Raw genomic sequence first — 26,032 nt, 5'->3', positions numbered from 1 at the left:
GAACTCCAGCGGGTTGGGGGATGGGTTAACCAGCAGCGCAGACTTTTTCTAAAGAGCCTTTGTCTCTCTGCCCAGGTATTAAGTTGGTGGTGTAACAATCATAGGTACATTTGGTTCACTCCCCCCCGCCCCCCCAAACCGAGTGCCGTCCTGGGTCTGAATGTGGGCCTGTGTTCTCCCGGTCCACCGTCCTCAGGCCTGCACAGGGGACTGAAAGAGAATGGGCCACAGGAATGCACCCAGAACAGAGCCAAATTGTTCAAGCTGCGTGAAGAAGAAAGAAAAAACGAGTTAGGGGGGTGGTTGGGAGAAGAAGAAAAGGTTTCCTTGTTGGTTCGATTTCTCTGGAGATATCTGGAGGATAACACGGCAATTTTTTTTCTAGGAGGGGCACCGGGGAGCAAAAACTAGAGAGCCGGGTTTTATCGGCACAGCGGCCCATACAGAGAGGTGACATTGGAGAGAACAATTGCTAGGTTGTTTGGTCACATTTGCTGGTATGAATGAAGCTTAAGAAAAGCTGTCTTTGGATTGCTACTAATAGTCATCTTCAACATGCCTGCTCTCTCTCTCTCTCTCTCTCTTTCTCGGTTCCCTTATGAAATAAGGGCACACTGGTAATAAACAAAGCACTATAAAAGATCAGATTGACGTATTCCGTGGGCTCATTCAATGTCGGGAGCGAGGCTTCTGCACACCATCGCTGGTGCTTTCGGCTCCAAAAGCTGGGCCGGGACGGAGAGATGGTGGTGGGATGAGGCTAGACCCCCTTCTCCCTTTCTGGAACCTTGCCGAATCCATCAGGGCCGTGTCCCTGGTCGGCTAACCCACACCTGACGGCTAAGGGACACAGGAAAAGACGGCAGAGTAGAGACCCTTGGATTTGCTCCTTTGGATTTTGGATTTTGACCTGAGTTTCTTTGTCAGTCCTCATGCCAGACCCAGGTGAGTAGCCTCCCGGGTTAAAACGCCGTCGTTGAGTTGAATCTGACTACCGCCGCCCCCCTTTGACGTTGATTCAGTTGTGACTCTTATTTTTTCTGTCCTTTGCCACGGTGTAGGCACTAGTGGGACAATCTCTCAGCGGAGTCCTTTCTGGCCACCTGCTGCATGAGAGGCATGTCCGGCTGTGCGGGGATCGTATCCTCGGGCAGGAATGAGCTGGGTGGGCTCATGTGATTTGGGAGGATAGTCAGCAATGGTGGGTGAAGGGGAGCACGCATGAGTCTTCTCCTGACAGGCAAGCTTTCTCGCCATGAGCCTCTTGCTCCTGGCCAGGCCTCTGCCTTCTGCCTTCACTTTCTCTATAACTTGCCCTGTGCTTTCCATTTGCAAGACTCGCCAAAAGCACCCAAGAGAACCGTCCGGTTTCAAAGACAAGGAGCTTAGATGAGTGAATGGTGGGCACCGGCTGTGGATCTGGTTTCTCTCGTGAATTGGTACCCGGTGCCCTGGCCTAGAAAGTTCATCCGCACACAGGTGCTGGTGAGCTGGGCTCCTATAGGCTCGGCCCCTGAGTGGAAGAGTAAGGATGAAAGCGGGGACCCCAGGGTTTGGGGGCTCTGTGCCTCATCAGAGCCTAGCTCTTCTTCGCATTGCTATTTGTCCTTCTTTTCCTGGATCACAAGCACCATTGCTGGGAATATAACCTCATAACACACCTGAATGAAATTATCTCAAGTTTGCAGACGGGAATGGAAGGCTGGTGTGTGTGTGTGTGTGTGTGTGTGTGTGTGCGCGCGCGCGCGTGTGCGCGGAGGAACACATCCGAGGATGTGACACGCATCCTTCAAAGACCTGCTTTTACTGAGCCTCAAAAATGCTCATACCACATATACACAGTGTGATTACAGCAGGGGCTTAGATCTGCACGTCCTAAAGGGCAAACTGTCGTAGCATCTATGTATTCATTTCGATCTTTCCATTAGTGAGTAATGCCAAACAGTGGTTCAGTATATGCAGTCTATAGGATTAGACACTCGTAAGTTGATACAATATGTTTAGCCTTGGGATTTTAGGCATTTCCCAAATGGCCCATTTATTATTATTAGTAGTAGTAATTTTTATTTTACTTTCTATTTTATTTTATTATGATTTCTTTATTATTACAGGTTATTATTTATTTTTAACCTCCGTTTTGGGAGTCAGCTTTGAAAATGATTCATCAGGAGTCATCCTCCAGTTATGACAAAGGGGAGACCTTCTGGAGTTTAACTAAAACCCGAAACTTCCTAGATGAGAAAGACTGTGTGTGTGCGTGTGCATATGAAAACATGCACCGTGGGAGCTGTATACAACATAGTGGTATAGTGCTCGTTCTATTTAGGTGTGCGTACAGGACTGTGAAGTAATCTTATGGGAGAACATTGAGTCATTGTGGCTTGGTCATTTAGGCTGAGGCTCCAGATTTTTCAACAGAGCTTTTTCGGAGAGCATCCTACTGCGAACACGTAGTATTAATTCGTAGGAACGGGGTTCTATGTAATACCTCATCTACGCATTTCCTAGACACGCACAAAGTTTAATGTATGTTGATCTGCTCGATAATGAACAGCTTTCCTGATTTGTTGTCTCATAGAAAATTTCCTTTTTATTTGCTCAGCGTTGAGACTTTTTTTTTGTGTGTGCCTGTATTTTCCAAATGGCACTGATTTCTCTGGAAGTAATGGGGCGTTTAATATGGCTCCTCTAAGAGAAAGCTAGTAAATGTCTGGCCTTCACCTGTGCTGGGAACATAGTAGGGGTTCAGTAACCTTTTGAAGAATAAAGGAATGATTGAGTAGTGTCTGACTGCAGGCGATGTTCACCTCTATATTTGTTTATACACATAGGTATTCTCTTGAGTAGAATATTCACAGAGTTACTGGACCAGCTGTCTTTGAACTCAGCCGACCTATTCTTTTCTTAGTTATCCGTAACTTAAATGCAATCACTTGATTGCTTTGGTATTATGTAAATGGATCACCAACCTTTCTGTCCTTCAAATTTTCTTCTTTGTGTATCTCTCACTATTATCTGCATTTAATCCACAAGATGTATTATGGACTTTATTGACATATATCATATATGTGTCAGTGTAGGCTAACACAAGAGTTCGTGTTCTCTGAGACCACCGCTTAAAATATGTTTGCAGTGTATACAGAGCCCTGGAATAGACTTTAATTTCCTTTCCCAATATATACTCATTATTCCAGAATGGCCAGCAGGATGTAGTAGTACGGGGGTCAGAGATTGTTATTCATATGAGGTGAAAGGGGGAGAGAGTACATCATTCTGGAGAGTTCTACCATTAACACTAACCACAAGTCACAATCTACTGCTGTGTTCTATAAGCCTTTTGCCGGCACAACGTTGGATGAAGCGGTTGCCAGTGATGTCTGGCCCCGGACATCTGCCTTTCACAGACTTATGGGGGCATGGGGACCCGGGGCTCAGACATGTGCATTATTCACTGTTTCTTTCTCTGCTTATTAGCCTTGTGGGTAAGGGCAGCATTAAGCAATGGCCCCGCAGCCTTCGAGAACAACACGGCAAAACGCAGGAGAACACACAGTCTTGTGTTTGGGGCTTTAAGAGGCTCTGAGGTGACTTGGTGCTTGGGAGGAGTTGAGAGCAGATTGGCTTATAGCCATTACTGTTGGCTAATAATTGCACTAATCTTTTGGAGGGAGGTTTTGTGCGCTCGCATGTTCCCCCTCCCCTCAATACCCAAGTCAGAGAACAATGGGGGACTGTGTTTCTGCATTATTCCATGAGATAGGTCAGGGAACTTCCACCGGGTGGATAAGGTCTGCGATGGATGACCCACGACATTAGCCCCAAGCCATCACGAAGGAACCGGTGAGCAGAGCACAACTGCTCTGGCCAAATTACAGGGAAACTTTTCCCTGGCTGAGCCAATGGAACAGCAGCTGTTCGGGGGTTATCAGATCCAGTGCCCTTTGGGGGACCTCAGAAGCAAATGAAATTCTCGCCGAGAGGGAAGAGAAGTAGGGAGGGCTGTGTGCGCGCTTACTCCTGCTCATGCATACGCTGCAGACTATCCGTTTTCTCTCGCCTAAAATTCGCTCAGTAAAACCATTCTCTTTTTCTCTCTTTTTTAGAATGGATGATATTTATTTATTTATTTAAAATGTTTATTTTTGAGAGAGAGAGAGAGAATGTGAGCAGGAAAGGGGCAGAAAGAGAGGGGGACAGAGGATCCGAAGTAGGCTCTGCACTGACAGCAGACAGCCCAATACGGGGCTCAAACTCACGAACTAGGAGATCACGGCCAGAGCCGAAGTCAGACACTCAACCGACTGAGCCACCCAGGTGCCCCGGAATGGATGGTATTTAACTCACACTTGGAGCAGAGATGCTAAGTGGGGATGTCCCTACAGAATGAACTGTGTGTGTGCGCACCTGTAGGGCAGCGGGGGGTGGTGAACATATTCGTATATAAGGTCAAAGTCCAGTTGTCAGGAGTGAAATTAATCTGCAAGACTGGTCTATGAGGCAGACATGTCCTCTCGTGGAGAAAATGTTATTTAAATGTTCACTTGTGATGAGAATTCTCCCTGTAATTTATAAAGCAAGTACTTGGTAAATACCTTTGCCTAGAAGGTCAGAACAAGAATCTCAAGGGTTATAAGATCCAAAGAGCAGGTAAACCTCACAGTGCCTCTGTCACCGTGCGTGCCAATTTCCTACACTCTCCCCCAAACGGAGCACATAATCACGTTAAACATCCTGAGCCCTACTATTTCCTTTTAGTGAATTTCCACGGGCTGGTCGTTCACATGTGAGGCGTTGTGAAAGCAGGGTCCTTGCCAACATATCAATTGGGGTAAGCGCAGAGCATTTTAATTCCACTCCTCCTCTCAGCCCCAGGTTTCCCTAGTGCCCACTTGGGGGGTGTTTCCCGCCTCTCCATCTGCTCCCCGTTAAGCAACTGCTGGGTTTAGTACAAGGAGGCTGGTGTGGTGGTGGATGGAGCACGCAGTTCGTGTAATTTGGCAGGAGGTTGCATGCTGGCACCAGAGGGCAGTGAAAAGGAGAGGAGGTGAGCGTGTTTCCACAGGACAGGGTGTGTTCGGGGGGGACAGACGATGGGGGCTGCCAGCGGGAGGCCACCTAACTGCCACTAGTGGCTGATGCCCCTGGAACTGCTGGTCTGAACTGGATTAAGATCCAAGCAGAGACACAGTTTCTTCCTTCTCAGACCCCGGGAGTTCTTCAGCCTGAGTGTTCCAGCTCCCCACGAACATTTCCAAATTAAAAAAAATAAAATAAAATAAATATACGTGTGGAAAATACAGTAGAAGTGACAGTGCCTTCCCAGTTTCCGACAGTTCTGTTTTGACTTCACAATCAGCCAAGCTCCAGCCCCTGAGTAGCTGGCTTAATGTGTCACCGTGAGTTATTAACCGTTTCCCTGCCTCTCTTGGTGGGTGTCCTTCTGGCGCCTTGCCTCCGGCTGGCTCAGTGACCTGCTAATCCTGTGTCCTTTCTCTCAGGCTTCAGGCATGACCTGAATGGCTCGGTTTCTCTCATGAAGTCAAATTTGAATTCACTTCGCTCCCGTTGGCTTTTGCCAAGTGGTGGCTGAAACAGGAGGGCGATGGGTAGGGCAAAAAGAATGACTCCAGAGTCAGCTCTCAAGGGTCCAGAGTGTCCCTTAGACATCCAATTGTCTAGTACATTTTTCTTGCTTAAGGGCCAAAAGGCAGAGGAAGGCTCATTCCAGAACTGGGAAGACGTGGGACACAGTCTATTGGGAAGTAGAGGGAGAGCTCATCTCATATATTTTAATGCAGCAAATTTAGTCTTTGTGAGAAGGAGTCAGTTCCTCCAGGCATCTTAGCTCTCCTTTTCCCACCATCTGTCTGGTGCCTCGTGCTTTCGTTTTGTCAGTTGGGCACTCAGGATCTTCTTAGGCAATATCACATATTCAGAACATTACCCAGTGTTCCTTTTCCCTCAAAACTCCCATGTCCCCAGGACCATTCTCCTTGGAGCTTTGAACTTTTGGGCCATGCAACGTATTACTATGGGGAATAATTCAAATTAATAAATTGCTTGGGGCCTACTGATTTAATGCATTTTTAAAAAAATGAATTTCAAAATGAAGGCATCTTTTAGAAACAACTTAACATGGATTAAAAATTCTGTTTTGTTTTTATAAAACATAAATTATCTTAAAAGAGGTAGCAAATTCGCATGACCTCTGAGTCAAAGTATACATGTGCATGTAGTGAAATCTTCTCCTCCAGTAACTCAGCTCCTTCTCTGCAGGCAACTGAAATTGCTAGTTTATGGCCTATTTTTGTCCACAGACGTTTTGTGCATATGTGAGCAAAATATATTATCTCTACCTTTTAAAAAATTTGTAATAAATGTTTTATTTTAGAAAAGTTTTAAGTTTAAAGACAAGTTGCAGAGATATTACTGAGTTCCTATGTGTACCATCACCCAGTCCCCCTCTCCTTAACATATTTTTTTTTTCAATTTTTCAGAGAGAGAGGGAGAGAGAGAGAGACAGAGCTCGAATGAGGTAAGGGCAGATAGAGAGGGAGACACAGAATCCGAATCAGGGGGCTCGAACCACAAACCACAAGATCATGACCTGAGCGGAAGTCAGACATTTAACCGACTGAGCCACCCAGGAGCCCCTTATGTTATTATGTACATTTGTCACAGGTAAGGACATTACAATTAACTACATTTCAGAGTTTACCAGATTTCACTAGTTTCATTCCAAAGTCCCTTCTCTGCTCCAGGATCTCATCTGGGACACTTCCTTAAATTCAGTTGTCATTTCATCTGAGCCCCTTCTAGTCTGTGATGATTTCTTAGACTTCCCTTGTTTTGATGATCTTGACAGTTTTTTTTTTTTTTTTTGCGGGGGGGGTCATTGGATGCTCCTCAATTTGAGTCAGATTGGTGTTTTTCTCATGTTTACCCAGGGGGTATGGGTTTGGGGGAGGATGACCTAAGTGGTGACGTGTGTTTTCATCATTGCATCATGCATACATGGCGTCCACATGACTGATCACTGGGGATGTGACCCTTGATCTCCTGAGCAAGGTCGTGTTTGCCAGGTTTCTCCACTGTAAAGTTGCTTCCTCTGCCTCCATACTGTATTCTTTGAAATCATTTGGTGAAAGTCACCAAATGCATCCCATACTCAATGGGGAGAGTTATGTTCTGCCTCCTGGAAGCCCCTTTCATTCTTAACAATACGGCAGCCTACTTCACAACCTTTACTGTGCCTTGACTTTTTTTAAACAATGTATTTTAGAGATGGCTCCATTATTAGTTGGGAACTTCCACATGTGTTGTTAATTTTCACTGATTCTGTGAATGTAGTGACACCATACATGATTTAACTAGTCCCCTTGTGATGGGCCTTTAGGCTGCTTCAAACGTTTTGGTTTTGTACACGATGCTGAAATAAAAATCCCGTACACATTCAAGTGTATCTTCAGGATAAATTTCCAAAAGTTGAATTGCTGCTTGAAGAGAATGTGATTGGTAATTTCTCGAGCTATTGCCATACTGTCTTCCACAGAGAGTGGATGAATTTATATGCCCCCAGTGATATCTAATCAACATGATTTGGTGGATGAAATTTCAAGTTGGTGGAGGAAATGTTTTTAAACTGGTGGTCCATTCAATGCTTCCACAGATCTCCTTAAATCACAGCACAGTAGGAAAAACAATAGATAATCCAATTATCTGGGTGCAAAATGGCCTGTGAGCTAATTTAATGAGGCTAGAGCCCGGCCCACCCCCATCCTGAAGACTTCACCTGTCTTCGGTCTGACTCCTTACCTAGAATCCCGTTCATGCCCGTTTCCTGGGATGCTCTGAAAACTTTTCATCTGTGCCTAGAACATTCTTTATTCTTTCAAGACTCTCACCTTTTCCCCAGCTATCCATATACCCATTGAAAGCTCACATCTTGGTTGGGCCCATTTGGCTCCTTCTTTGTCAGTTTAACCCAGATGCACTCCATCTGCCTTATATTTTTTTGCACCTGTATATTATGTTCAGACTCTTTGAAGTCATTGCTACATCAAACAAAGATTTTGCCTCTCAGGTGCACTGTGAATATTCTGGGGCAGGGGGCTATTTCTTCTCTTTATTGTATCATTCTCCAAGGACTCCTGAACCCACTGTTCTGTGAATCCATGTTGTCAGTAGTGCCACCAATGGACCCTCTTCTTCTCCATCCCCTGGAACAGGAAAGAGCCCTGTGGAAGGAAACCACCTCTGTGAGGATGTCTGCCTATCACTGGTCTCTCGGTAACCATCCTCTCCTCAGAATTACATGAGAGGGACAAATATTTGCTTTGTGACTAAGTGATAATTTCCCAGAGGTGGTGAGACATAGCTATGAAGGTCACTAGTGAGATTTGAAATTATGTCAAAATGTTGCAAATCACTGAAAACTAACTCTGGGCCCCAAAAGAGGCCCCACTATTGTGGATAGTGGGGACCATGGTTTCTGTGATGTGTTGGCACTGGGCTGACATGAATTTATTTACTGCAGCTGGATTGGCTGCCTACTGGGAGGCTCCCCCACTTGGCCTTATGCTAGGATCCTTTTGGTCTAAGTCCTAGCTGAGGCAGGAATACTCTGCTCTCACACAGGTTGTCTTTTGCCTCAGTCTCTGAAACCCAGCCTTCCTACAGTCAGGGCCCTGAGAAGGCCAGTGTTGCACTTGGGGACAGACTCTTCTCTGTGACCAATGAAACATCCCCTATCACACTTCTACTTCCTAACCCCCTTATACATTTCTATTGACATGGTTGTTATTCCATTTGGTTCCCATCCATTCAATCTATTTAAATTGTGGGATTTTAGAATCAGAAGGAATCTTCAAACCCTAAGGAAAAGGAACCCAGAAAGGTAGAGTCTTTCTCAAACTCACAAAGCTGGTTGAAGAAGCCCAATGGTCAGCTCGGGTGGGTCTCTGACACCCATGAGATTTTTTTTTTTTCTATCACATGCCCTTATTACCCACTAATAATAGCTAACACTTAGTGAGGACTTTCTATGAGCTTAGCACACACAGTAAAAGGTTGTGCAAGGGTTTTATATCAATCCTCTAAGGCAGGCACCTACCATTTTACCCATTTGGCAGATGAGAAAATTGAGGAAATCGTGAGCAAGTTACTTGCCCAAGATCACATGGCTAATAATAGGGGAAGTTAGGACAGACTGCAGAGCGTACCTTCTGCACGACATTACATAGCAAAGTAGCATGTAGAATGGACGGCATTAGGTTTTACAAAGAGGCTATGGAAGAAACAATCTCTGCCCTTGACCGTCTTTGTTCTAGTTGAGGGGGTGCTAGGGTTGCCAGTAAAATACGGAACACTCAGTTACACCTGAATTCCAAATAAGCACCACATATTTTTTTAGTATAATTATGCCTCAAATATTACCTGGAACATATTTATACTAAGCATTATTTGTTGTGTATCTGAAACTCAAATTTAACCAGACATGCTGCTAAATCTGGCAACTGCACGGAGAGCACCTAGAGAACGTTGACGAGCCGAGGCTCCTGCAGTGTAGGCTCTATGTACTTCCTTATTCTCACCGCACGCGGTATCTTCTCCCCTCCTTCCTTGCTTCTCCCTCCCGGCTACAGGCACACCTTCCAGAATGGGCAACCTTGCCACACACAGCAAGTTGTACGGCTGTGTCCCAGGCTGTCCGGCATGGAGACGTTTTTCTTTCTGCCCGTGTGCCCAACCCTGGGGTGTGTCCTGTGGCTCCCAAGGCCTCCACTCTCCTCCAGGAGCACTCTTCCTCTTGGCTCTCCCCGCTTGCTCTGCCCAAGCCTCCAACAGCCCAGACGTCCGTTCCACCAAGGTCTCCACCCTGCCCAGTGGGTGCGCTGGTTTGCATCAGGTCACTGTGTGCTCATTAGTATTCGCCCAAGTCACGGGGCCCAAAGGGAAAGAGACGGCCAAGTCATCTGGCTACTCCTTCATCCTCTCTCTGAGATAGGCTTTCACGGGAATCGGGGTGAGCTGTTGGGGTGGGGTGGGCGGGTGCTCTGAGCACACTAGGTAACAGTCGCCGCCTGTGTACTCTCTGGGATGGGGGCGTTCCGCTGGCTATTTTAAGGCCAGACTGGTGAATGCTGGGTTCCCCTTCATTTACCTAGGCTCTCAGTATTTTCCCTGGCACACTCTGAGGTGGTCAAAGAATGTGGGAAACCAGGCAAAGGAAAAAATTAATGCTCTGTGATGACGCCCCTGGTAGCTGCTGCTAAGTTCCATGGAAAAGACGGGAGTTGGGGGGGAACGGGGGGCTCGCTATCTGTGTCTATGGGTGTCTCCAAAAGCTTTTAGCTGTATTGGCACTTACTCAACTCTAGAGATGGTGGAAAAAGAAAATTGGCTGCTAACTCAGTCCGAGGCCTGCCTGGTGGCCCCAACTCCACCCACTCCTGTGGAGTGGCTTTGCCCACAGTGAATGCCCCTTTATCGTCAGTGAGCGATACTGACTTTTCAAAAATACTGTGTAGGCCTTGTGTCCCAGATGCCTGTGGCATGCTGGCTCTGCTTCCTTTTCAAGGTTGTTGGCTTAAAAACCCACCCAGAAACCTGAGAAAAATATCTCCAGTTGGCAGCTCAGGAGGCTGACACCAACCGCCTCCTGTTTCTTAGCCCGCTGGCCCCCAGCTACCGAGAGGACAGTTATTATAAGTGAAGGGAGAAATTTCGGTGGTGGAAATACGCAACAGGTAAATCACAGTTGGTTAAGAGTCCTATGGAGAGCGTTCCCCGCATCGCGTAGACTCGTGTGGTGAAGACATAGTTCATTATCTTCCATGAACAGTAGCTTGGCTTTGCAGGAAAGTTCCATTGGCTTTCTGCAGGTCTGGCCATCTTGGTTAGCAGCTTTCTATCAGAGCTGATGGTAGAAATTGAGTCCAAATGTGGGTCTGAAGTTGGGAGTGGGGTTGGATGTTGGCTTTACCCGTGGATCAAGCATTTGTTATATGCTGACTGTGTACCAGGCCCTTGATGAATCATTCTGCATACATTATGTCATTTGACCTTCACAACAACACCATGTGGTAGATGCCATTAGACCCACTTTATGGATGCCAGGTTGAGTATCTTGACCTTGGCCCCGGACAAGGTCAGCCTAGAACACCTCCTGTGCTGTATCTCCCATTACGCTAAGTCTCACTAACGGGAAGATTTTTCTCTTGAGTTTTTTTTCCGTCTAATTGCAGCTTCACTCTTCCTGGAAAAATTGGTCATGCCTGGATTGAGAGATCCACTTGAAGATTTTCCAGTCGTTTATCATGTATTTGTAACTGAGTTTTATTTAGATGCCGGTAATGTGGTCTTACAACTCTTCCATCAAAGTGTGTAACCAATGCCTCTCCCAAAAACTATTGTCTTCTTGTCATAACTGGGTGGGTTTTGTCAAGTGGGGAGTTCATGCATCTAACTGGTCAAAAGATGGAGACCATTAAACGTGGTCTCCAGCTGCCTCATAGGACGATCACTTGGGGCTGTGAAGAGTGAGCCCAAAGGGTCCATGAAACAATGCTCCATGCGACCTGTTGCTCCTGTAAAGCAGTGCCCAGCATACAAGCTCTCCGTGTTACTTTCTAACTTCCCAGTTGGCAGTGAGCTGTGGGAAAGTGCTCAAAGCCCCTGGTATTTGACTAAGTCTAGGCAACACCATACGACCACGTTCTATCGAGTCCTACCCAGGTCCCCACTCTGATCCCAGTTCCCACTATTACTTCTATCAGCCAGCCCCCTTTGCCTTCAGTCGATGGTATCACTTCCAATTTCGATGACTGCTGGCTTGTCTTCATTTTGATGGCAACTACAAGTGAAAAAGCCCAGTAGCCTTGGCCTGTGGCCACCCCATTATTAACACAAGTTATGATTTTTCATTCAGTGCTTGACCACCCGGCAAGCACACTCTCCTCCTAATAGGCAGACCTTCTCTCTGCCTGGAGACAGGAGTTGGTGAAGCACAGATACCTAGAAAAAAACGTCGTGCTCCCATCTTCCTTCAGAAGACATTGACCCAGCACCCTGGAAAGTAAAATGAGGCGGCAGTATTTGTTCGGCTGGTCTAGGTCCTTCCCTAACCCCCAGACTTGCCCACCACTCTTCATCAGATGATTTTCACCCCCTCTATGAACATTTCATCTAACCTTATACGTATTTTGGTACATAGTATATAAGAGCTGGCTCTTATATACTATTACTGATTACTTTTTCCCCAAATTCTTTGGCCTGTGTTCTTTGTATTATGCAGCAAAGACATTCATTCCATCGCATTTCCAAATTGCCCACTATGGGCCAAGTCCGATGCTTGGTTCCCTGAAGAATGTGGATGAGGTCAAGGGTGAATAAGGGAGACTCAGTGACCGGGCCTTGGATGAGCCAACAACTACGGACAACACACAGGCTGTACTAGCACAGCACCGACAAGGCATCATAAAAATGTGCTCTTGCCAAAATATGAAGATCAGCTAAACCTCATAGAAATGAACTAGAAAAATACAATCACGCATTCATTCTTAGTTTCATTCAACATACACTTTTGGAAGGTCTTAAATATCTAAACTTCTAAGTTCAACCGTAGTGGAAAATGAATAAGCTTCCTGTCCTCAAGTTGCTTATAACTGGGGTCTTAGGGGAGGCTGTAATCAGCTCTTGTTTATATTTTTATTGTAAAACATAAATATGGAATCTAACACTTACTAGGAAGTATATTATTTGGGACACGCAAGGACATTCGTTAGATTCAGACAGACACCGCTGTTCCCTAGTCATTCTTAGATTTTAAAATATTAAAACAACTTAAAATCAGAGCATTTCTCTGTGTTGAGGTCGTCAACATGAGCTGACGAGGCGTGTTGAGCATGCAAGAAGGGTGGCCGGCATGAGTCTAATTCATCCGAGAAATCCTCGCAGGTGTCATGGATTCAAGACGGAATTTGAAGAACTTGCAGGGCACAGAGAGACAGGGCTCCAGGAAGGGAAGACGTCTGGACAGAATGTAGAGGGAAGTGAGGAAATCAGAATGGTGGTGGGTGGTGGGCATGGGGGCAAAAAGATTCACTTAATGAGGCAGGAAGAGCAAAGCTGTGTGGTAAGGAAGGGGAAGAATAATGAGGAAGGAATCCTTGTAAGATTTACTCAGATCCTGGTGAGGCTGAGCAGTTTTTAATTATTATTATTGAAACAAATTTTGGGGTAGGCTCTTCCGATCCCAAGGCCATGATCTTTCCTTCATGGTGCATCATGCATGCTTGAAAAGGGCAGTAAGGGGGTGCCTGTGTGGCTCAGTCGGTTAAGCGTCCTACTCTTGATTTTGGTTCAGGTCATGAGATCTAGCCCTGGGTCAGGTTCTGTGCTGACAGCACGGAGCCTGCTTGGGATTCTCTCTCTCTCTCTCTCTCTCTCTCTCTCTCTCTCTCTCTTTGTCTCCCTCTCTCTCTGCTCCTCCCTTGTGTGCTCTGTCTCTTGCATGCTGTCTCTCAAAATAAATAAATAAATATTTTTTAAAAATAAAAAAATAAAAAGGGAAGTAGTAAAAGTCACCAGATAAAAAGGGCCCAATGCTGAGAGTCAGTTTACAAAATTTACCTTGAAACAAATGAAAAAAAAAAAAATAGCATAGAGAGTAAAGTGTGCATGGATTCTAAACATAAAAATAGAAGGTGGAAAAAAAATGTATTTTCAGCCGGCCGCAACCAGACTCCCAGAAATCTTTTTGCACTTCCCTGTGCTATTAGCATCTATTTGGTTAAAACTTTGAGGAATACTGCCCTCCGTCCCGTCACCAACATTCACCTCTCAGTTTGTACACTTAACACAAGACATGCCATGAAAAACATTTGTACCTTCAAAACAGCGTGATATCAAAACACCTAAAGCAAACTGTTAGAATTTGCAAGAACAATTTGGGCAAAAAAACACACCTGTGAACCCAAATAAGCACAAAACCACAAAAACAGCAAAGGGAGTCGCTTCTGTTGGGCAGCTCTTCGCGAACATCTCTTTCCTTCCTTTCTTATGGTTCTTTTGGAAAACCTCCAAGATCTGCTTTAAGCACCAATTGTACCGGTCATGCCCACAGCTGGAATATTGATGCCAGCGGAAGAATCTGTGATGTAAGTAAGCTCAGTTGCTTAAGCATCCGATTTCATTTTAGCTCAGGTCACGATCTCAAGTCATGAGATCAAACCTGGTTGGGATTCTCTCTCCCTCCCTCTCTCTGCCCCTCCCCTCCCATGCTCTCTCTCTCTCTCTCTCTCTCTCTGTCTGTCTTTCAAAATAAATAAATAAACATAAAAGTAAAATTAAAATAAAATAAAATACATTTTCAAGCATGGTACCCAGCCTAGCACCCCACATCCCCTGCATTCTACTCCTAATCTCTGATAGTGGCATCTCTTTTGAGAAAACAGAGGCCCCAGCGCCATGACATTCAGACAAGGGAGGCCATCTCTCTTCTGCAACCTTGCACAGAATTAGGTCATGGAATTTCAAGAGTGTTGGGTCCCAACACTTCCAACACGTCTTGGAAGACAACTTCCGCTTTTCCTTTTTTCCCTTTTGATAAATGCTAAGCTCCGTGTCAAAATATTTACGATCAGAGCCAGGAAAATCGGACGTTTTCTTTTGACTTAGTTCTCTGCCTCTGGTTGGGTGTTCTGGCCACTTCTCTTCCCACTGCTCATTCCTCTTTCCTCCTTTCCACTTTTCCAACTTTTCCTCAGTTCCCGCTATTTCCATCTTTTCCTCTCTCTTTATAGTATTTCTCATGGCTCATGTACAATGCAGAACAAGGGAATGGGGAATAATTGCCTAAATAAGTAGACTGTCCAGTGGACAGGTTGTAATGGTCGGGTCAATGAGGGCCAAGATCTCTCTCATGTAGTTAGGAGGTACCCACTTTGAAGACTTTTTTTGAAAATGAAGTAAACCCTTTGAAAGTCTAAGCTGTAAATGGGTAACACTAAGGTACAAATTCAAATATTTTTTTCCCTCATTATCTTTAAAAACTTTCTGCCCTAACCAGCTGCCTACTCTGTCCTATCACTGATACATATTTCAATATTACTGTTGTTGTTTAAATTGACTGAATTCAATGAAACCCAAACTATAGGTCAATTTGGCAAACGTTTGTAAACTTGTTTTATTGGGCAAGATGAGTACGATGTAACTTAAGTCCTGCCCTGGAGGAACTTCACACTTTGGTGGGGAGAATAAATAAATATATATCCATTTATATAGATAAATGTATTAGTTATCTATCACTGTGTAACAAATTACCCCAAAATTTAGTGGCTTGAGATAATCCACATTTGTCACTGCACAGTTTGTGTAAGTCAGGAATATGGGCATGGCTTAGCTGGATCCTTTGCCTCAAGTTTTCTTATAAGAGTAAAAAGTGTTGGTTTAGGGTCTGCGGTTCTTTCTGAAGACTCAACTATAGGAATTTTCATTTCTTAGTTCACCAATGGGGTTGTTGGAAGGGTTCAGTTCCTTGATGGTTTCTTAAGCTCAATTTCTCAATTTCTCACCAGCTGTGGGCTGAAGGCCACCCTTAGTTCCTTGCCACATGGCCCTCTCCCCCATGGCAGTTTGCTATCAAAGTATGCAAGCTGAGAAGGCAATAGAGATTCTGCTGACAAACCAAAGTTACCATCTTATATAAACTAATTTTAGCAATGACAGCCCATCACTTTTGTGTATTCCATTGTTTAGAAGTGAGTCATCAGGTCTAGCCCACGCTCAGAAAGAGAGGATTACATGAGGGTCTTTAGACCAGCAGGGATGACCACTGGGAGCTATGTAAGAAGCTGCCTATTACACATAAAGGTTAAGAGATTATTAAAGTGAGGCTCAAAGAAGCCATGATTCTGTCAAAGCAGGGAGTGGTGGAAGAAATCTTCTCTCTACAAAAGGAGGTGTTTTCTGACTACACTGGGCTTCTTTAGGTTTTGGCATCTACCCAGTGATTTGTGGAATGATCCTTGACTTGCAGAATTTGTGACTGGAGCCTTGAGAGCTAACCACTTAAGGTGTTATGTCCCTAATCATGGAGAAACAGAGTGCCTCCACAGGGTCCCAAAAGCCATATTTATAGTTGTTCTATTTAACATCTGTCTCAAGGAAAGTTTCGTAGTCCTTTGGTCATTTAGTTGTTTATTTATTCACTTATTTATGTATCGGTTAATGCTAGACAGTGAAACTCAAAGATGAATTACCTTTGAGGCACCTGGATGGCTCAGTCAGTTAAGTGTCTGACTCTTGGTTTTGGCTCAGGTCATGATCTCACAGTTTATGAGATGCAGCCACATATCAGCCTCTGCACTATCACTGCAGAGCTTGGGATTCTCTCTCTCCCTCTCTCTTCTCCTTCTCCCCAATCTCAAAATAAATAAATAACTTAAAAAAACCTTAAAAAAAAAGATGAATTACCTTTGAGGCAATCAAGATCTAGATCACAGGACTCAGAAACGAGGTAATCAAGACTAGATCATGGGACTCAGAAGTGAGTAAGATTTACTTTTGAGGGTCTCTCCTCAATCCAGACAAGGATCTACATCCTATAGATCAAATCTACCCCTGCCCTCATCTGTTTCTGTATAGCTCATGAGATAAAAATGGTTTATACGTTTCTTAATGTTTGAAAGAACAAACAACAGAAGAAAAATGTTTTGTGGCACATGAAAATGGTATGAAACTCAAATTGCAGTACCCATAAAGCTTTATTTGGACACAATCATGCCCATTTATTTACATATTGTCTATGGCTGCTTTTGCAGAGTTGAGAACATATGACGTATAAAGTCTAAAATATTTACAGTCTGGCTCTTTAAGAGGAAGTTTGCCTACTCCTGGTCCGGAGAAGGATGGACATACAAACAAATAATTAACCGCCTTATGATATGTGATATTCTAGACACACATACCAGGGTCGTCAGGAGCACACAGGCGTGAATTCTGTTCATAACTGCTTCTGGGTTGGTGATGAAAGGCTTCGTGGAGGTCTCCTTGAGAATAAGTAAGGGTTTTCCTGAAATGGGAGGTGTTAGAGAGAAAATTATTCATGGCGCTTGTTAAAGATGGTTCAGGAAGACTTTACCCAAAAGAGACTGCTGCAATGTGGATTTTGTAGAAAGGGAGATAGAGGGGACTCAACCCTGAATACAACAAGGGCTGGCAGAGATGCATAGCCAAGGAGCAGGGTGGGGTCCCTTGGTGGAAAAGTACTAGGAGGAAATATCAAGACTGGGGGGATTCTGGCTAAACCAACCCAACAAGATTTTTGCTGAAGACTGGCCAGGGTGATAAGATATCCAGGGTGCAGGATGAGGAATTTGATCAGATATCCAGGGTGGGGGATTTTTGCAAAACTGATCCAGCAGGATTCCTGCTGAAACTAGACTGAACGATCCAAGGACAGAGCCCAAGGTTGGGGCCGGGTCAGAAAGAGGATTCAGAACAGTCTGACTCAAGTTTGGTCAGAAGAGAGAGTCTTTGAGTGTCTGTCAGTAGAGAAAAGAGAGAAGGGGCAATCTCTTTCAATATCCTTAAATTGGTGACTACGGGATCCTTAGAGGGTTTAAGGTACCCCTGAAATTGTTTGCCAAACCTGTGTTTATATGCATATGTGTGTTTCTTCCCCGCTAGGGAGAGGGTCCGGTTCTCACAACAGGTTGTTTTTTTTTTTTTTTAACTGTTTAAGAATCACTCTTGCGGGCAGACATGGCAGCCTGTGCAAAGCCACAGATGTGTAAGACACAATAATACACTTTTAGGGGTCAACAGTGAGAATACAAAATAGGTTTCTATGGGGTGTAGATGGAAATAAGGCTAAATAAAGCTACTCGCCATTGGAGGGATAGCCCAGGACCTGAATGGGGCAGAGGTCTGAGGCTGACTCAATACAGTTTAAAGTACTCGCTAGCACAAGGATATTGACCAAAATCAAGTTAAACAGACTTGGTCTCTGCTCTCAAGTGGCCACTCCATCGGAAGCAGCTGATGGATAGGCTAGAAGAACTCAGTCACCTATGGAGAGGCTGTGGGTTGGCAGTTCACCATAGTAACACTGGGGAAGTTGGCCAGATATCCAGCTTTTGAGTCAATCCTTGATCAAACCCCATCTCCTATTCCCCTCCAAACCAAAACAACATGGACTAAACCTGCCGTGGCCCTGCGAAAGTCTGGCCAAACAGCAAAAGGCAGGCACAAGAACCAGCTTCCTCTTCAAGAGGGTGGGGGGTCTTTGTATTTGATGGTGCTGGGGGCACACAGAACAACAGAGAACTCTCCAGTACTGGCAGGGAGAGTCTGCAGGCTCTGGACGTGAGGTGTGTGGGGAGGAGGTAATGGTTTTCACTGAATTCCTTTTTATATTTTATTTAGATTAAGTTCTGCTCAGCGGGGTGATTTCTTAATTAGAGCCGCCCAGCCAGGCAGACCTCCAGCTCAGACCCCTGTGCTGCCTTCTAAGGTTTCATGAGGGACCTTGTCCTGCCTTATTTCCTGAGTTCTAATATTTGAATAGTGTGCAATGGGAGGAAAGACATGTAATTTAATCATCTTTATTAGATTTTGCCTGTGGATGGGGAGAGGGGAAGGAAGGAGGAGGGACGTGTGTCCTCTCTTTGTTAATTTTTTTTCCTTTTTCTCTACCTTTCTTCCAGTGGTCAAAGAAGTTGGAGACTCAACGGCTGTTTCTTTTTCCTTCATTTTTCAAACAAAGAAGCTTCATGAGAACATTAAGCCCCAAAGAGAATTGTGTTCATTGCAAGACTTGTCAAGGATCGGTGGAGAGATTTATATAAACAAATCATTCAGTTCTTCCTTTGGTGACCTTGGTCCTGAGAGTGAATGCGATGGTCCTACAGCTTTTTGGCCCTTCATCAGTACAGAAGCTGCAGTCTGTGCTCAGCAAGACCTCACCAAATGCAGGAAAATTAAAGAGAGAAATGGTCCATGGCGTATTCTTACCCACCATAAATTGGCGTCATTTTGGCCACCATCCAGGGGAGAGAAACCAGCCTCCTGAAACAGAGAAAAAAGATCAGAAGCTGCTGTAAGGAAGGGAGGTTTGTCGAGTTGCTTTCCTCAGGATGGGAGAGGAAAACTGAGAAGGAATTAACAGGAGCAAATAGTCAGCAGGGGTCTTTTAGGGGAAATAAATCTACTGGAGTTTTCCAACAAAGAAAGACAGAATGCAGCATAGCACATCAAAAAAGTAATAATAAATAATAGAAAGAAAGAAGGAAAGAAAGAAGGAAAGAAAAAAGAAATAATCATGTCCAGAATTATCCCAATTGTCTTGCTCAATGCAAACATACACACACACACACACACACACACACACACACACACACACACCCTGCAGCCTATAATCCTCCCTCATGCCCCTATCCTGTTGATCTTTCTTCACTTAAAAATTATCGGCAAAGAATTTATTCATTTGGGAGAATTCCAGGCACTACATTTATGTTCAGTTCAAATGAAATGGGATCCAGACTTTTCAAACTGTGCTGTTCTGCAGATAAAACACAAAGGCAGGACCTCATTATCTGGAGACATGGTCCTTTCTTTTTCCTCTTGCCTTTTGTTTTTAAGCAATTTTAGGCTTGTTTGGAAAGTCTCATAACAGGGGCAGAGCATTTTTCACCACATCTATTTCAGGAGGGTTTTTAGTTAAGAATAATGAATTTACCTCTACACAGATGGAAGAGTTTTACTAAAGCTAGAAAAGACACTTTTACTAATATCCCCGATAGGCTGATCTTAATCCTCTCATTGTTAAAAATGCTTGGTCTACGAGAGTCTTATTTATGTGCCAAATGTCTTTATTAAATCATTAAATTAACACAGAAAAAAAATCCTATTACAATGAGTTTCTGTGTATGATCAAAAGTTGTCCATGGCCTTGCTGATAGCCTACTTATTCCAAAATTTAAAAAGGTGAAATCCCAGGAGAGCCCAACGCTTGGCCAAGTTTTTAAAATTTCATTGTAATATGGCCGGAAGGGTTACTAGGCCCCAGCCAAGAAAAGGCCTAAATTTTTATCAAGGCAGTAGTCCCTAAAAAAAAGAAAACTGTGAAAAATAGGCTTCCCATTCACCCATAGAAATGAACTCTTGGCAACATTGCAATATGATTTGACCTGTAGAAACACGAGTCTCTGATATCCACTTTGATTTAAAAAACCCAAGGGTCACATTCAAAGACCAATTGCACTAGTGAATCTGGGGCTGTGGGATTGTGAAAAGAGTTTAAAAAGTCAAGAGAAGCAAAGTTTGGTATATTGGATTTTGAAATTGAACTATATATATATATATATATATATATATTTGAATGCAAAATTAGTACATGTTGACCATAGGAGAAAAAATTCACTCCTGACCCTCCCACTGAGAAAGTACATTTGTTTTGGATTTCTAGACCTGATTCCTGCCTTTATGTGGAAGTGACCATTAAAGATTCTGTGTTAGGGCATAGTCTAGAAGCACGGGGCCTGATGGACATTAGGAGAACCTAAAAAGAGAAGAAGAGATCCAACTTGGAGGGTCCAAGGCCTATGGCCTGTCAAGGGGATTCGGAGGGCTAGGTTAACCAAGTAATGGAAGGTGACAGGAGGTCCAGATGAAGCGGTACACAAGGTGAGGCAATGCAGGGTGCAAGATCTTGGGTAGAACCAAGAGGTAGTGGGGGGCCTGGGTGGCTCAGCCGGTTAAGCGTCCGACTCTTGGTTTTGGCTCAGGTCATGATCTCACAGTTCCATGAGTTCAGCCCTGTGTCGGGCTCTGCACTGGCAGCACGGAGCCTGCTTGGGATTCTCTCTCTCTCTCTCTCTCTCTCTCTCTCTCTGCCCCTCCCCAGCTCGTGCAGTCTTGGTTTCTCTCAAAATAAATAAATAAATAAAAAAGAACCAAGAGGTAGCAAAAGATATGTGGCTGATGTCGGAGAAAGAAAGGAAGCATGCAACGGGCTTGGTCCTGGAGATGCATATAAAGTCCTTTAGCCTTTCAAAGATTGTTAACCCAAATTACTTTTCTTGGTTCTTCCAGATGCCTTAGTATCTCACATTATTACTAAGTACCTGCTATGTTCAAAATAAACATTTGGGAAGCAAGGGTGATTTTTCTCTTTTCTTTTTAATTGCAATTGTGATGTACTCGTGGCCTGACGTTACATGAAGTCTGGCTTAGATTAGCCCCTGGCTGAGAGATCCCTGCTAATTTAGTGACTGCAATTATGCCTGCCTCTAACCGTGGTCTGCTTTTTGTGGCACATGCCCTTGGAGTCGTTTTTCTCCAACAGAAGCAATGGTTATGCTGGCCCTCTATACGTTTTTGCCTCATCGGTGAGACAACCGCCAGGATTAGGGGTATGATCTGTGACCCTGAAACAGAGTGAAATTAATTGGCAATGAGGGGGCTGATTCCATGAAAAAGCCTGAGCACCCGTAAGTCCTCTCATAAAAGAGCCCAACTAACACAGGTGCACACCTGCCTTTCAGCCCTAACGATTCCTCCAATAAAAGCAGCAAAAAGGAACAAACATACAAACATACAACCCTTGCTTTCAGTCTGCAAGGTTGGCAAAGAGGAAACGCTCGCATAATTTAATGCTGGCAGAGGTGGTGAGTGGGTGAGTGGGGGGGGGGTGGTGTCTCCCCTCTCCTTGTACTAAAAAAATGCAGGAGCTCTAAGTTTGGGGTTTACACAACTTGACTCCAGAGGAAGGTAGAGAGCCTGCACGTTAAAAAAAAAAAATTTTATACCAGTTCTAAAATCTAAATTAAAAAGCAATTTCTCCCCGAGTATTATTTATTAACAGAAAGAAGTATATGCCACGTGCTATCTGTGAACCCACCTTCACGCTTCTAGATTCACAAATGATACCAAGGAAAGCCACTGGTTGAGTCTGTGCATTTAGCGGCAACTAAGGATGTAGACTGAAGCGCGTTGAAAGCTCACTAAAAGTCAGCTCATCTAGCTCTTCCTGAGACGAGGAATGTGGCTGCGAAGCCACGGGAGGCTGGGGGTGTAGAGGCTGCAAGCAGGAAGAGGGGGAAGTGAGCAGGGGGGGTGGTGCCTGGGAGGGCTCCGGGCAAGTAACCAACTCCTTCACTGGGGGCAGGTGCAAATCTCCAGGGTCAGTACAGGGCAACTTGGGAAGGCAAGGGAGGAAAGAGATTTCTGGAAGTCTCCCGCTGTCCCTCCTGCCCGCTTGCCTCCTTTTCCTGGTGGTTGATTGCAAGGAGCCGCGGAAGGAAGGATGTATCAAACCCGAAGAAGAAAGAACCCCTACCATGTTGCCCCCCACGACACCAACTCTGAACTGCAGCAACACCGTGGCAGCGGCACGTTGCAGATTAACAGCAGCAGGGGCAGGAGGCGAGTCGGGCTCACTGTTTTCTTTAGCGCCAGTGTAGGCACAGGCTCCATATCAAAGGGAGAGGGGAGCGAGTCTGTGCAATCTCGCATCAGGTCCTGGACTAGGGGTGGGGGTGGGACCAAGTCCCAGAAGATGTCAGTCAAACACGGGCTGGATTTCTAGACCTCATCTCTGTGACCCTTTGAATGTGCAAGGAAACTTACAGTCCATCTGCTACAATTAGTTTGGGGCAGCGGAGGGGGTGGGCGTGCTGAGCAGCTGGGAGGGGCACTTCAGGCCTCCAAGTGTAACTTTTGTTTTATTCTGCTTGTTTTCCCCCTGCGTGGAATTTCTCCCTGGGGGACAGAGTAGGAGGGTCCCAGCTAGCATTATAATGGGTTTCCGCTGGCTCGCCTGGGTGGCTCAATCTAGCTGAGCATCTGACTCTTGATTATGGCTCAAGTGATGATGCCAGGGTGGAGGGATCCAGCCCCACATGGGGCTCTGTGCTGAGTGTGGAACCTGCTTAAGATTTTCTCTCTCTCTCTCTCTCTCCCTCTGTCCCCTCCCCTACTTGCAGACTCTCGCTCTCTCTCGCTCACATACAAATAAAAAATAAAATGAATTTAAAAAAATGGGTTTCCCCAGAACACAGGATGAAGGCACGGGAGAAAGTGCCCAGAGCCAACCTCAGATCCTTTGTGGGGGATAACTACGGGTCCCCAAACTTGCCCACAATCAAGGGACACCTGGTAACGTAGGTGACCGTGTACTTTTTATTTCCAGCTCTGTCATCTCCCTGAGCAAACGTTAGAGGGATCACACATCTTGATCCTGAATTATCAGGTGGCGTAAGAGAAGCCCCACCAGGGTTGCTATCGATTACTTAGGATGAAAAGGAATCGCTTTGTGGTGGGAGTACTTCTTTATTTTTGCACGTTCTTGAGGACAGCTGGGAAAGGAGGGGGAGAGGACATTTTGGAACTGGCCATTTCTCATGGCTGTCCTGTTCGCCGCTGAGAACATTTTCTCCAGACCCCAGATCTCACTGAGAAGAAATGAGACTTGTGATCGGGCATCCTGGAGCCTGGGTATTTTTCTAAGCCTTTCTATGTCTGCCAGGTCCCCTGAAGCTCTTACCGCTGTAACTCTTCCAACTTTCCATTGTAGATGCAACTTTCCTGGGAAAGAATTATCCTTTGCTCCATTGCTCAGTCATTCAACAAACACCACCCAGGACATACATCGAGTGGAATAAGGCCCAACACTGTCTTTCAGAGGTACGTTTCCCTAAATATCATCTCCCCGGCCCCCAAGACCCTGCCAAGCTTTTGAGAGAACTTCTTTGTGAAAGGGTGAACAAGGCTCACACCCATCAGAAGAAACTCCCTCTGGCATTTCCATTCGGAGGTCATTACTGGCTTCCGTGGAACCACTCTGGGACTGGGAGGGTACCTCAGGGGATAGGGGATGTGAATTTTGAAACTAATAATAAAGACAGCTTATGTGCAGGTAGCTCTTTGCAGTTCACACAGAGCTTTCACGTGCTTTTAACCTGTTACACGGCCAGGCGTGAGCTCAAAGCCACGATTCCCCTCTCGCTGGGTCCTGTGATTAGCGCTGGGGCTCAGGTTGCCCAAGGCAGGCCTCCTGGTGACTCGGCGGCCCCACGGTGCTTGTGAGGCCCTGGGTACATGGTAATGTCCCACTCAGAACTTAGCAATCACTCATATTTGCCATCTGTGCGACACACAGCCCCCAACGGTCAGACTGCCTCCTTGACACATGAGGACAGCACCGAAATCCTCTCTACCTGGCTCCGTCTTCCTGTTAGCTCCTCACCTAGCGTGGCCGTTCACTCACAAAACAAAACCAACAGAATGAAAAAATGAATTAAGAAAATCACAAGAATGATGATTATAGGGATCGAGCCTGGTTTCAGGATTTGGGGTTATTTCTGTTCTTTGTGGGTATTTCCTTGGACCGAGAATCAGCATTAAAACAAATAAAAAAATAAAGCCCAAACAGCAAAACTATAATGGTTCTCAAGTTTTGACCTTTGTGCCATTTACCATCAGAGGTCATGAGAGCCACAATTACAGGACCCAGAACGGAGTTTATCTGTGAGGGACAGATTGCAGCACATTCTGTTTTCTGGGGCTTTTTCAAATCTAAATATCTTCGCCGGTGATATATGATCGTCTGTGATTGTTTATTTAGTTTTGTCTTTTTTTTTTTTTTTTTTTTTTTTTGCTTTTTTTTAAAGGCAGCTTTTAGGGTCAGCCTTCACAAACAGTGGCTCAACATCTCTACAGTGTCAGCCCAGCCCCGGGCTTCTGCCTCGACCAACCCGTGATGACCAGGCATGTGACCTGTCCCCAGCCGGCCGGGACACGCTGCTCCTGCCATTATTACTAAAGCTCTGGGGGAGGGCGGGGTGTGGAGAATCAGCAAACCTGACTGGTTCAAATGGATTTCCACTCTTCATGTTCAAGCATTTTGGGTTTGAGGAAATCCCAAACATTTTGAGCCCTGGGCACTTTTTCCATTAATATTTTAAACTGATGTGTATGTCAAGGGAAATTTAATATGTAGGTTTCTGATTCATTTACACTTAACCCATCAAAATATTGTTCTGCAAGAGGCATTTGGTGTCCAAGAAATCTTAAGAGCCTTTTTATAAGCTTTTAAACTTCTTTTAAACGTTAAGAAGCAGAAGTTACCGTCTCCCCAGTGTAAACAGGAGTGAATCCCCGGTGGCGGGAGGGGAAGGGGAGGGTAGAGGGAGGTGGAAGGAAGGCGCCCAGACACACGGACCTCAGTCCCTGAGGGACACCAGCCCGGGGCCCCCCGTGCTTCACAAGCCCCCTCCTGGTGCTTCATGCCTCCCCCACAATCTGGGGGAACGACTGGGCCTACCTTTTTGAATCCTGAGGGCAAAGGCAAGCTCTTTCAGGGGTCCCGCTGTTGGCAGAGAAAGCTCTCGAGTGTTCTCCAGAGAAGGATACAGACTCCAAGATTTTACTTCCAGGCAAGACCCTTTTTTTTCCCCTTCAAAGAAAGTGCTCATAATGTGTCCTTTCATTTATAATTTTATGAACGTCTCAATTGAACATGTAAAGAAAGTGGAAAAATTCTAAGTTGCCGTGGATGTTTGGCATTTTTCCTCGCTCTGCTAAAATCTACTTTCACCCCCAAGCGAAATGGTTTCAGAGCCTCTCATGAAAGGGGGGGAAGGCCCGTGGGGGCAGCCGTCTGGAATCAGAGTCTTCGTGAAAGACATTTGTATTTTAATTATTCGAGTAGGATCTGCTTGGGTTTTCACCCTCTTTCACTTGGCTTTCCATGGTGAAAGTGAACGTTACATTTCGCAATGCCTGTCACTTCCGTAAACAGGCACTCTCATATTTTATCCTGTTTTACCAACAGAAAGCGGTAGAGGCTGCTGAGCCTAGCATCCCTGGTACAGGTTTGTTTGTTTGTGGCGTATTGTTGTTATTTTTCTGTTTTTCTAAAAATAGGGGGGAAACTTGAGAATAAAAGAAATCATCCGTGATACAAATTTTGTTCTGTTTTTGGAATTTTTTTACGTTTACTTATTTACTTTGAAAGAGAGAGAGAGAA

The 26,032-nt window shown here is 45.0% G+C and overlaps 1 long non-coding RNA gene across 1 annotated transcript; it reads left to right on the top strand.

Moving 5' to 3' along the window:
• Positions 1–400: 400 nt before the first annotated feature.
• LOC144614415 (uncharacterized) lies at positions 401–24,823 on the top strand. Its single transcript, XR_013552215.1, has 4 exons — positions 401–945; positions 18,711–19,115; positions 23,579–23,688; positions 24,675–24,823. It is a non-coding gene; the product is annotated as an uncharacterized LOC144614415 (long non-coding RNA).
• Positions 24,824–26,032: the final 1,209 nt, after the last annotated feature.

Source organism: Panthera onca, chromosome E1 (assembly GCF_046562875.1).
Source record: "Panthera onca isolate mPanOnc1 chromosome E1, mPanOnc1 haplotype 2, whole genome shotgun sequence".
Lineage (NCBI taxonomy): Eukaryota > Metazoa > Chordata > Mammalia > Carnivora > Felidae > Panthera > Panthera onca.
Note: the sequence above shows the minus strand (reverse complement) of the source record. Positions and strands in the feature narration are given on the sequence as shown.